Source organism: Protobothrops mucrosquamatus, unplaced genomic scaffold (assembly GCF_001527695.2).
Source record: "Protobothrops mucrosquamatus isolate PMUCROS unplaced genomic scaffold, P.Mucros_1.0 scaffold569, whole genome shotgun sequence".
Classification (NCBI taxonomy): domain Eukaryota; kingdom Metazoa; phylum Chordata; class Lepidosauria; order Squamata; family Viperidae; genus Protobothrops; species Protobothrops mucrosquamatus.
In genome coordinates, this window is record NW_015386871.1 from 267,940 (window position 1) to 279,886 (window position 11,947).

General features: G+C 36.6%; 1 protein-coding gene across 1 annotated transcript in view; it reads right to left on the reverse strand.

Moving 5' to 3' along the window:
• The window catches only part of MAFF (MAF bZIP transcription factor F), a 16,150-nt gene extending 4,533 nt beyond the window's left edge, over nucleotides 1–11,617 (reverse strand). The window contains exon 1 of the mRNA XM_015817258.2: nucleotides 11,527–11,617. The gene's annotated coding sequence lies outside the window, so the exon portion shown is untranslated. The remainder of the gene's footprint in view (nucleotides 1–11,526) is intronic.
• Between the last annotated feature and the right edge of the window lie 330 nt (nucleotides 11,618–11,947).

Consider the following 11,947-nt stretch of genomic DNA (forward strand, 5'->3'; position numbering starts at 1 on the left):
AGCACAAGAACTTCAGTCCACTGGGGGGGGGGGGGAAATAAACTAAGAGTGACTAATAAGTCAAACCCCGACATCCCAAAGGACAGATGTATGTAAACCGTCACTACTAAGAATTATGCATTAGAAGAGTGTTTGAAAAACACTGCATTAGAGACCTGTGTCTGCAGTCAGATACATCTATACAATCTGTGGATCAGCTGTTCTCCTCAAAAATTGGGATTATCCTCAATTTCTCTCTTTGGGGGAAGCCTATATTTTTACACTGGTAAAAAGCATTCTTATATAGTAAGGCCAATGGCAGCATCTGATATCTTGGAAGATTATGGCCCATAGTTATATTAATCCTTTTCTCTCTTTCCCCCGCCCCCAGACCTGGCACCCTGAAAATACCTGGTGGCTGGGTCTAGTTGCTCTTTTCACTTTGCACAACAGTACTGTGAGGACAGCAGGCCATCTCAAATAATAGTCTTTTAATTAAGTCCTGGAATTCCACATATGACACACCATATGATGCATGTTAAAAGGTTATATCAGAGGAGCTGTGTCCCAGGATGGTCCAGCAACAATCTACAGATACATAGATGTTTAGATGGACACTTCCAAAGCAGCTTAAGTAGAAGTAGTGTATAAAATTGGGGACAAATATGTAGAACTTTCTTCAATGAACCTGGCATTTTTCTGATAGTTCATCGATGAAGGGGACATCTCACTGACATTTGACTCTTTGTCATTCTTCTTTGGAAAACTAACCTCCGATACAACTGTGCTATATAGAGATTGCGGCAACTAGCAGTCACAACATTGCATTTTATTCTTGAAAGCTTTCTGGAAACAATATGTGAAGCTCAGACTAAGCATTTTATGCTTTACTAAATTACTATTCCACTTCAGCTTCAAGGGTTGAGAATTTGTTGTTCTACAGATGTCCCTGGATTGCAGTTTTCAGTATTCCTTAGAACTGCCCATGAGGTCCCTAGGAATTGTAGTTCAGCAACGGCAGACAGCAAGGAAATTCCTTTCTCCTAATATAGAGTTTCTTAATCTTAGCAACTTTAAGATGTGTGGACTACAACTCCCAGAACTCCACAGTGTTGAGAAGCATTGCCCTAATGCTTAGTTTCATCATGTATGTATTGGTACCTAGTGGCATCATATATTCATCTTCACTAAATTTGTTCAAATGTATAGGCATGTTTTAAGGATTACACCCTCCATGTCACTGAGCTCTTAAGAATATGGATAGAATTTTATTTTATAATAGTATGATCTCAAGCAAGTGTTTCTAGTACTGTCAATGGTCTTAGAAGTTCCCAATCCAGAACTGTAGGAATAAAGCTCACATCTATGCTATATGGGAAATGTAATCTAGTGGGTAGAAATCTAGATTTCAGTTTGCATAAACTATTCATGTATGGGAAGATACCCAAATGTAAAGCCCAGCATATTAGTGTGTAAAGATCAGACCAAGCTGATATATCTGGTGAGCTCTTGATGATTTTGAAACACCTGTTGTTCAGCCTAATTCTTCCAAGATTTGAAATGAGGTTAAATGTGAGGGATATATTACCTTAAATTATTTTATTTATTTTTAAGTATTATGATGTAGCGAGATGTGAGCAGAAAATTCTTTCAGATTCATGGGAGTGATCAGATATCTCTACTCCTTTGTTAATTTTCATCTATTTAACTGTTTTAGGAAACTTTGAGTGGGAGCTGCCCAGAGTTGGTTATAAGATGGGTGGCTATATAAATATTTTAAATAAATAAAACAAATCCAAACAGATAAATATTTTGAACTTTTATCTACCTCTCCAGAATCTCAATTCCTTCACACTAATGAAATCCAATTATCACTAAAATGTTTAACATTTACTTTCAGATATTGATGTGATATTTATTCTCAGTCCAGGATTTGGGGATGTGAATGTAAATGGAAAAGCACAGAATAAATAAGAGCAGCCTTAGGTAACACTGAAAATGTTTAAGGGAGATTCAGGTTTGTTTGTTTTTTTAATCTCTCATTAAGTAAAAACACTTGGTATCTTAACTTCAATCTCTGAAGTCAGGATTTCTAGACTTCTCACCTCACCTCACAGGCTTTCTGGAATCCAGGGATAACATTTGAAGCATAAGATCATATGTATATTTTTCAATCATCTGCAGAATTAGGTCACCACAGTTACAGAGGAAAGCAAGGGTCTTCAAACTTGGCCCTTTTATGACTTGTGGACTTCAACTCCCAGAATTCCTCAGCCAGGCATGCTGGCTGAGGAATTCTTGGAGTTGGAAGTCCACAAGTCATAAAAGGGCCAAGTTTGAAGACCCCTGGAGTAAAGCATAGAGTTCATGGTTCACAACATGAGAGATGGCCAGGGAATATATCCCCTAAGAATATGAGCACATCAAGGAAAGTTGTCCTTTCATTCAAAAACATTCAGAATGTAAGTAGTAATTTTTTATTTCATCCTCCGGTCAAAATTAAGTTTTTAAGTGCCATTAGTCATTTGGCTACAACCCTAAATAGTTATTGCTGAGATCCATTCATACACTAATCCCATTGGGAAGCTTAATTTTTCCTCTTGAAATTGACAGTACTATTATATAAAAACAACAATCCTTCAGCAATCTTAAATGCTGATATTTATTATGGCATGAGGTTTAGTTACTGTAATAGATTTATATGGTTGCCCCACTGGAAATCATGAATATTCCTTTGGCCTCCTCCTTCAGAGAAAGAACTTATGACTGCAAAGCAAATAATGCTCTCATATTCTTAATAAAACTATCTTGGTTGAAATACAAGTGACTTAATTGAATATTATACCTTCAATTTTTAAAATATCTTATAAATTCCCCTGCTTGCAAAACAATAATAGGGATGATAGATTATGATAGAAACAAATAACTAACCTCATTAGAAACATGCCTTAGAGTATAATCACCCTTTTTCATCTCTAGAAAAACATGGTTTAATTAACAATTAAATTAACAGTTAATTAAGCAACACCTTGCAGAAGATCTATTTTTAAATCTAGCCCAAATAATTTATTGTTTTCTTTCCCATGGACTCAAATGTCTTACAGATGAATTTACTAATTTTTCACACTTAGTTAACCACAACCAAGGGATAAGATTTTTTACATTTAGTCTTGAACTAAGTTAATTTTATATACTTATATATAATTTCACAGCCTTCTCATACCATCAGGATAGGATGGGCTATTTCTTTCAATGTGTTTCTAAAGTCCCTTGGTCAATGGAGAAAAAACTATCTCATTGTAAATGCCTTTTGTCATTATGGGAAGTGGAATCCAGGCTGTGAAGGATTCAGGCAGTATACAAACTTTGTTGTCCAAAAACCTTGCAGAACTCATAAGACATGTTATAAGAAATAATAATAGGTCAGGTAAAGAAATTGAAGGGAAAGGGGGTTCCTATAGAAACATGGATTATTTAAAAATTGCATGAATGACACTGAAGAGATTCCAAGATTTGTACAGTCTAGAACAGCAAGTGATGCAAAGCACACATTGGACTGTAATACTGACAGCATTTTTGAAGGTCATCAGCTTTCATCCTCTCCTTATCCTCAAAGCAAAGTTGCACCACATCTTCTCGGGTGAAGAGTCTCTTGAAGTAAAGTCAGCTAGTCCAGGGTAAGATGCTTGCTATAACCCATCAATGTAAAGATAAATTTCAGTGTGTAATCAATATGAAGTAATGATGTTTTCTTAATGCTAATTCAAAAAAACCTAGGAAATAAATACTCCTTAATTGTGAGACAGTCTCATCACCGAAAAAGAAAAAGGCAAAACTAAATATGCATTGAGAACAACTATCCCCCTGAGAGCTAACAAACTGAGAATCAAGAAGCTGAGACTTACAATATAAACCCACCAGCTGGAAATTATGGTGCTTGTAGTACATTATTTCTGGAAGATGGCACAATAGAATGCCACTCTCTTAAGTGTCAACCTAAAGAAATGTGAAACAATCCAATTCCTGATAGTGGCACTATCTCAATCCAATGTTTGCCTAAGCCTCTTTACTTTTTAGTTGCCTTGGAACTAGTTCAGGGTTTAGGCTAGGCCACTGGTTGCTTAAGCAATGCTGAAGAAATCATAATCAGCTAGAACCCAATAAATCATAAAACAGGGTTTAACAAATCATAAGGCCTGACCTTGTGAAATCATGACTAAAAAAAGCATTAAGGCTCAGCCACTTTTCTGAAGCTGCAGTTCTTAAACACATGTTTTTTAAACACTTTAACATAGAATACTACTGTGAAACTTACTTCCAAAGAAATACAAATATGAATGGGGTAGGAAGGGGAAACAGTGTTGATAGTACAGTAACTTCTTTAATCTAGAGACAGCAGACTGATTATGAGAATTATCTAAATAGCTCAAAGCAAGGCCCTTGTATATTCAAGCATTATAAGATGCTAAGAATTGTCTTCACCATAGCCATTCTGTCCATTTTCTGTACAATGAAAACTTGCTATAGCTCCATTTCATTCTTTGTCATTCCTGTATGCTTTAACTCAGCACCAATAGCTCCATATGCCATTTCTATAGATACAGGAAAAAATTTCTTGCTGTTGGGAAGAGTTCCTTGTAGATTTATCTCACTATTTTAAACTTTTATTTTTTTAACAGAATAACAGACTTGGAGGGGACCATGGAGGTCTTCTATCCTATGCCCTGCTCAAGCAGGAGACCCTATAGCATTCCAGACAAATGTTTGTCCAGTCTCTTCTTCAAAGCCTCCAGTGAAAGAGCACCCACAACTTCTGAAGATAAGCCATTCCCCTGGTTAATTGTTCTCACTGTCAGGAAATTTCTCCTTAGTTCTAGGTTGCTTCTCTCCTTGATTAGATTCCATCCATTGTTTCTTGTCTTGCCTTCTGTTGCTTTAGAAAATAGATTGACCCTCTCTTTTTGGGGGCAGCTCCTCAAATATTGGAAAACTGCTATCATGTCACCCCTAGCCTTCCTTTTCACTAGATAACCCTAACCCTGCAACTGTTCTTCATAAGTTTTAGCCTCCAGCCTTCTAATCATCTTTGTTGCTCTTTTCTGCACTCTTTCCAGAGTCTCTACCTCTTTTTTATAATATGGTGACCAAAACTGGATGCAGTATTCTAAGTATGGTCTTACTAAAGTCTTATAAAGAGGTACTAATACTTAATATGATCTGGATTCTATCCCTCCGTTAATGCAACCTAGCATTGCGTTGGCTTTTTTGACTGCTGCCGCACACTGCTGTATATAATGACTATATAATATTATGACTATATATCCCAGCAAAGAAAGTAGGTTGGAATATGTATTCTCCAAATATATTTCTGCTGAATGTTTGAAATTTCTGTGCAGAATCAGGGCAGAATGGAGATGCAGAGTACATTTCTGTATGTTTATAAAATTAAATAATGTACCAAATTCTTTCAAATTGGGTAGTTCAAATACAATAAAGGGTGTGTGTGCAAAACTAATTCTTCTTTCAGTACAAATACATTCTTACCCCTTTGTGACCCTTTTCAATATATTTTAAAAGGAAGTTCACAGAGTGCTGCAAACCATTATATGTGGAGGAGGGTAGCAACTTGTCCCAGACATCACTAATTGCATCAGAGGGAATGTCCAATAAGTCTCCATGATACTTGTGTAACCACATTCCATGAAGCAAATGGAACATGTTTGCTAGATAAGGGAAATAGTGGACCTCTTACAACCCATTGCTCAAGAATCAAACAGTAAGAACTTTTGCCTCTGTCATGATATACTGTATAACTCCTATAAACGAAAGCGCAAATAAAAATAGTATTCCCATTCTGAATATGATTCCTTGAGCCTGACACACTGTTCCTCCTGGAATGTTCTAGCATAATGCTGAAAGATTTTTGCAGTTTGCCCATCCAATTTTCAGAGGAAGAGAGTAAAGCAAAGATACTCCTCCCGTTTCAGAAGTATAAGAAGATCAATGTTTGGATAATTTATTTGCTAACATAATTCATCATAACTCTATAAATATATAGTATAAACAGCTGTTTGCATAGTGTATGCAGTTTTTATGGATTTGGCATCCAGCATCTAAGAAGCTTATTATTTTGCTAGTGTAGAGAACTATTGCAAAAGTAACAGACTTTTCCCAAAATGGTATGTTAACTTTTCTGATGCCAAGATGTGCATTTCTATGTGCATACACATCTGTATTCAATAGACTTTTCATATAGGGTATCCAATATCCAAGACAACATGGAAACAGCAAGGAAACAAACATACATCTTTGTTTTGTAAATAGTGAACCTGTCTCCAAACAGGTTCACTATTTTCAAAATGATGCATGCACAACTTTTAATATTTTGTCTCAGTTCATCTATTCAACATTTTCCAAATTAATAGCCCTTATAGTTCAACAATTCTTAGGTATGACAAAAATGGGCAAAGGAACAATTATTCCATTTTCAGGACCGAATTTTACACAGATATCTGCTCTAAGAAATCTCTATAGAGTCTATATGCAGTTGTTGCTTCTATTCTGCTATTGATACACATAGCTTGGAAATATGGGAATTGAGCTAACATACCTATTGCAATATCTAAAACTCTGATAAACTGAAAGGGGGAAAAATCAACAGTCATGATTGATAATAGTATCCCTTGATAAAATGCCCTCCAGGCTTGATCCACAGTCATGTCAACAGCACAGAATTGTTTAGAGGAGGGAAAAAATACCTATACATTCTAACACACAAATTTGCCTTGGTAAAATTGTGATTGTAATGAAATGAATACCCTTAAATGCACACCTAGCAAATTTAACTTAGAAATTTTCTTGAAAGGGATTTATTCATGAAGAAATATACCTATGTCCAAGCTATGTATTCAGCATTCATACACTGATGTGTTATTTCAATAAATATGATTCTTCAGAATAACATGTGGAGCCATTTCCAACATAAAACCCAAGAAAACCTATTAACATCCAACTGTCCGTATATGGTTTGCATTTTCAGCACCAATGCAGATTTGCTTTTAGATTTTTCTTTGATTTAAAAAAAATATATATTTATCATTTTACTTGTGAGCCACCACAGTACTGTGCAAATGAGTGGTCATTTTATTGAGTGGTCAATAAAAATGACATACAGAATATGCACCTAATCTGTAAAATATTTTCAGCACAAATATTGGCACTTTGATTGTTCCCTCCCCACCCAACTCTTCCCTTCCTTGATCAAATTATGATAAAGAAAGCAAAATATAAAGCGGTTTTGTCAGTATGCTATACATATATACAGTCTGTTCTTCATCCTAGAGATTTGTAGTCATGCAAACAAGTAACTTGCCACTTTAAGGACCCTTAAAATACACTTCGGGCACAACTGTTTCCTCACCATAACAGGCATTACATGCCAAGAAATGTAATCCCAGATTACTTTGATTAGAGGCTTCCCATTGTAAAAGAAAACTTCCCAAGAGTTGCAGCTATACAAAAATTATCAAGAAACCCAAACCTAGGATTTGATATGATAACGCCCATAGTCACAGTGGCATTCTTTATAATCCTCCCCATTCACCTCTTTAACAGATGTTCCAGATTTCATGTGACAATCAAATCATAAACAGCTGCCTTCTTGGGGATCCCTTAACCAGAATGGCATCTTTGAGGTTGCTGCAAATTCTAATTATAGTAAAGGGATTCGGGATGAGGGCTTTTTAGGATCTACAAGGCATAACAAGGAAGTCTCATTTCCAGAACTGGCTTAATATATTGTGTAAACCCAGCCACTATGGTTATAAATCATAGTTACAACATAGTATTCTCCCACCTCAGCCAGTTACATTTTATTTTGTAAGATGTGGTCAAATGAACCATGTCTTAGCATGACTTATCCACTCTTTCAATAAAAAGAGTTTCACAGGTTTATGTAACAGCCTTCTTTAATCACTGTACTCCAGTATTAGACTATAGTTTTCAAAATTTCTCACCAGAAGGGTTAAGATAACTGCAAAGGATGAGAATTGGGAAAGCTGTCTGAATATCCAACTCTACATAGAAATGATCATATGAAACACCATATCACAGGTAGCTTTAATTCATTTCAGCACTCAAACCCTTTCCACAGATTCCCTGGTGAAAACAAAACAAACTTCCAGTTTATTCTTTAAATAAAACAAAGAAACCTTCAATTATAGGAACTACTCAGTTTTGCTATAATTCCAAAGTCTACCAAACACAATCTGATGTAAGAGACTTGCATATAAATTAAGATATTCCCATTCCTGGCAATTATATCAGGTACAAGCAAAGCTCAACGATATTCTCTGCACAAACTCTTAATTATCCCCAAACTTCCTTCACTCTGTGCCTGCCATATAATTTTGATAGGAAGAATAGATTTATTTTGTTACTAGAAATGTGCATGGATATACTTGTAGTTCAGAATCTACATTCTGGTCCTCAGTGTTGTCTCTCATACAAAGGTAACAGCCTTGAAAATAAGCTAACAAAAATTGCAGGTTTACATATTTTTAACTTGCCTACTAAAAAAGTACCAGACAGGTTTCAAAAAAGGAGAAGCTACCTCCTCTGAATTGAACCTGGAAATGGAAGCTACATATATGTTAGTAAGTTAATAACCTTGGTTAAAATGCTTCTGCTCAGGAAAAAGACTGTTCCTTGCTAGTTACTGAGAATCTCCCACTCCCACCCCCACCCCTCTGCTTACTTACCTGCACAGAACTGCAGGTTGACTTTGGAAACTAGGCAAATTGCTAAATACTGGATGATTACTTATATAGAATCTGCATTTTTTACTATTGCTTTTCTTGATCTAGTCTTCCAGGTAGAATCCTATAGATATCTATTCAGATGTAACTCAAATTCAGACTGTTTATAGTTATAAAAGCCAAGTTACCAGGGAATTATGAAAAATATGACTGTATACATCTGGTGGGCGCTAGCCTGGAGAGAGTTAATGTAGCTTCAAAAAAAAGATAGACACACAAGTTGTTACTAAATATAGGCTTAATCAGAATAATTAAAAGACGGAGCACATCACCAGTACAGGTTCCTTAGAATCTATAAACAAATATCACCTGTAGTTTATAAAAGGAATGTATGTGTCATTATGAGAACCGTAAAATCTAACAGTACTCTAAAACAATATATCTTGAGGAACGTACATTTTCAAAACTGTGATACTATACAAGTACACATTGTAGAAGTTAGAAAAATGGAAGATCCCTTTCAAATATTTTCTATGTACTTTCACAGAAGAGAAAGCCTACAAATATATGGGTAGAAATTGTTGGGTCTATAAATTGGAGCAAGCAGAATTAATGCAAAACGGTAACTTTGTACAATATTACAGTAGTTCCCTTTTGTTTCTTAGGCTACATTAAACTAGGACAGAGAATAATTGAAATTGTACTTATTTTGGTGTCTAGATGGAAAGGAATCCTTATTGCTGCTGAATTACACATAACCAAAAACTCAACAATGCAAGGCTTATAAAGTTTTTGTTTTACTCACAAGTGAAGGCAATTTTGAGATCAGATTAAATAAACATTTATGAGATACATTTTGCCTTGGTTTTCTTGTTTCATTCTACCATCTGCAATTTACTTATAATTCTCTTTCTCTTTAATGGTTAACTACAAGCCACCTGCCCCACAGATTAAACATAAGACTTTCAAGAGAATTGGCACACCAGAACTTTTGCAGAACACAAAAGCAGAGTTATTAAACAAAACATCCAAAGAATTCAATAGCTTAATAATCACTGAACTGTGGTTAGAGCAGCATGAGTATCACTAAATATAAAATGCAACTCTATGAGCTTGTCCTCAATGAAATTCCAATGCAACATCTAACAGAGATAGGTATCCTTTCAAGAAAAAAAAAGTTTCTTCTCTACCCTGCAGACCTTTAGATATGTTTGTGACTACACTGGCTGAGGATGAGAGGACAATAGCCAATGTATTTTGGGGGACATTGGATTGGAAAGGTATACCAAGAGGCTACAAAGTTCCAGGGAAAAAGACAATTGGCCATCTTTATATAAAAAAGAATATCAAACACTTTATCCAAAATGCATGCTCTTTTGTGAATTAGTAACTATAGACTGAAATCACAATACCTGTTGATGCCAGTCCTTGACTGAATGTCTCTTAGATTAGCAGTACATTAGTTATCCAATTAGCCTTGGATAACCCTGGCTCTTCTCTTCCATATCTGTTGTCCACTCTCTCCAGAGAAATCCACCTGCTGCTATGCTGGTTGCTTTTAGCACTAGGGAAAGCCTTTACAGTACTCCTCCTTTGTGACTTTGCTTTAAAAGCACTCTTTCAAAAGATGGCTGTTCTACTTCTGCTTTTTCTCTTTGATCTATTTTTCAACTTTGTCATTTATACTGATGACTTAAAAAAAAACCTGTAGAAAGAATTAAACCCAAAACAATCCGGAGATCTTTTTAATCCCAAACTGAAAACAAAGTAGGAGTGGGCATTTGTTTATTAATCTAAATGAGGTGCACCAACGAGGAAATAACCCCTCTAGATGTGCGTAAACAATAACAACAACAACAACAACAAAAGCCTTCATGATCTTCAAGGAGTTTAACCGGATAGGGGTGGGTGGGGGGTTAATTAGGACCCCTATGCATGGAAGCAATCCCAGGGTCTTCCGATAGAAAAAAAAATCGAAAGTCACAAGTTCAGGCTAAGTTTTGTTTAGGTTTTTAAATACCGATGCAGAAAATCTACAGGGTTGGTTCCCCAAACTCCCAAGTCACCCTTCGTTTGCTCTTCACTTTCCCTGCGTCATCAGGCGTTCAGCCCCATTCTGGAGGGTCAGCCTATTTCGCCGGGGACTCCCGAATTCATCTGAATGTTCCTCTGAAGCCAATACACCGTCGTTAAAATCGAACCATTGTCAACTCGTATATTATTGGCGGGATAGGAAAGGGAAAGAAAGGGCGGTTTTACACCAATTCACACGATTTTCCAATGGAATCCACACCCCACCCGCACATCGGAACTCGCTTTGGTGCCAAACGGCTTCTTACATGTGACCGAGGCCTCAGCACGTGCAAACACAGGACTAATATGTAACGAGCAACTATTTATTAAGCGATTTCCTGTCTCTATATAGCCGCCTCGCAACTGTGAAACGAAGGCAAATCAACACAACACAGCTTCTTTAAATAAATAAATAAATAAAAAAGAAGCTTTGCTCCAATCCGGATTCTTTCTCCAGAACAGAGCTACGCACAGCACATCAGCTAAATTAAAACATCTCCCGAGAAACAGCTATTACTGTCTAGCTCTGAAGAAAATCAACACCAGACAGCCCCTCCTCACCACACGGAAACAATCCACAATGAACCAGACTGCTACAGTTTTCTCCATCGCTTTCGCCTCTCCGCATCTGACATTAAAAGCCTCGCTTTGGAATAGTGCAAGCCACCATCCGTTCCTGACGTCTGTAAACTAGATTATAAAGGAAATATTCACTTACTGCCTGCCAAATCGTCCTTTTGTTTGCTGTTTTCCTCTTTATGCGATCGGAGGGGCCGCGTTTTCTTGACAATTAAGCTTTCCAAGCGCCTTGTTTATTTCCCTAAATGAAGTTGTTTTCCGAAGCGAAGGGCTGAGCTGGGCGCTGCGCTGCGATCTGCTGAGTTGTAATATGAGTTTCCTGGAATTACTCACTCACAGGATTCTTTTCATTCATAAAAACACAGTCATACAATGACATCATTCTTTCCCCTCCCTCCCCATCTTGGTGAAGGGCACAGACTGAAGAATGGTGAAAGGAAGCTGCCATCTTGGTACTGGGCATTTATTTTTAAAGGGACCATACCAAATGTTTTACAATTGGGTAGCTAGCCTTCAGAATCAATGCCTTTGCTACAAAGAGATATTTCTGTGCAAAAATA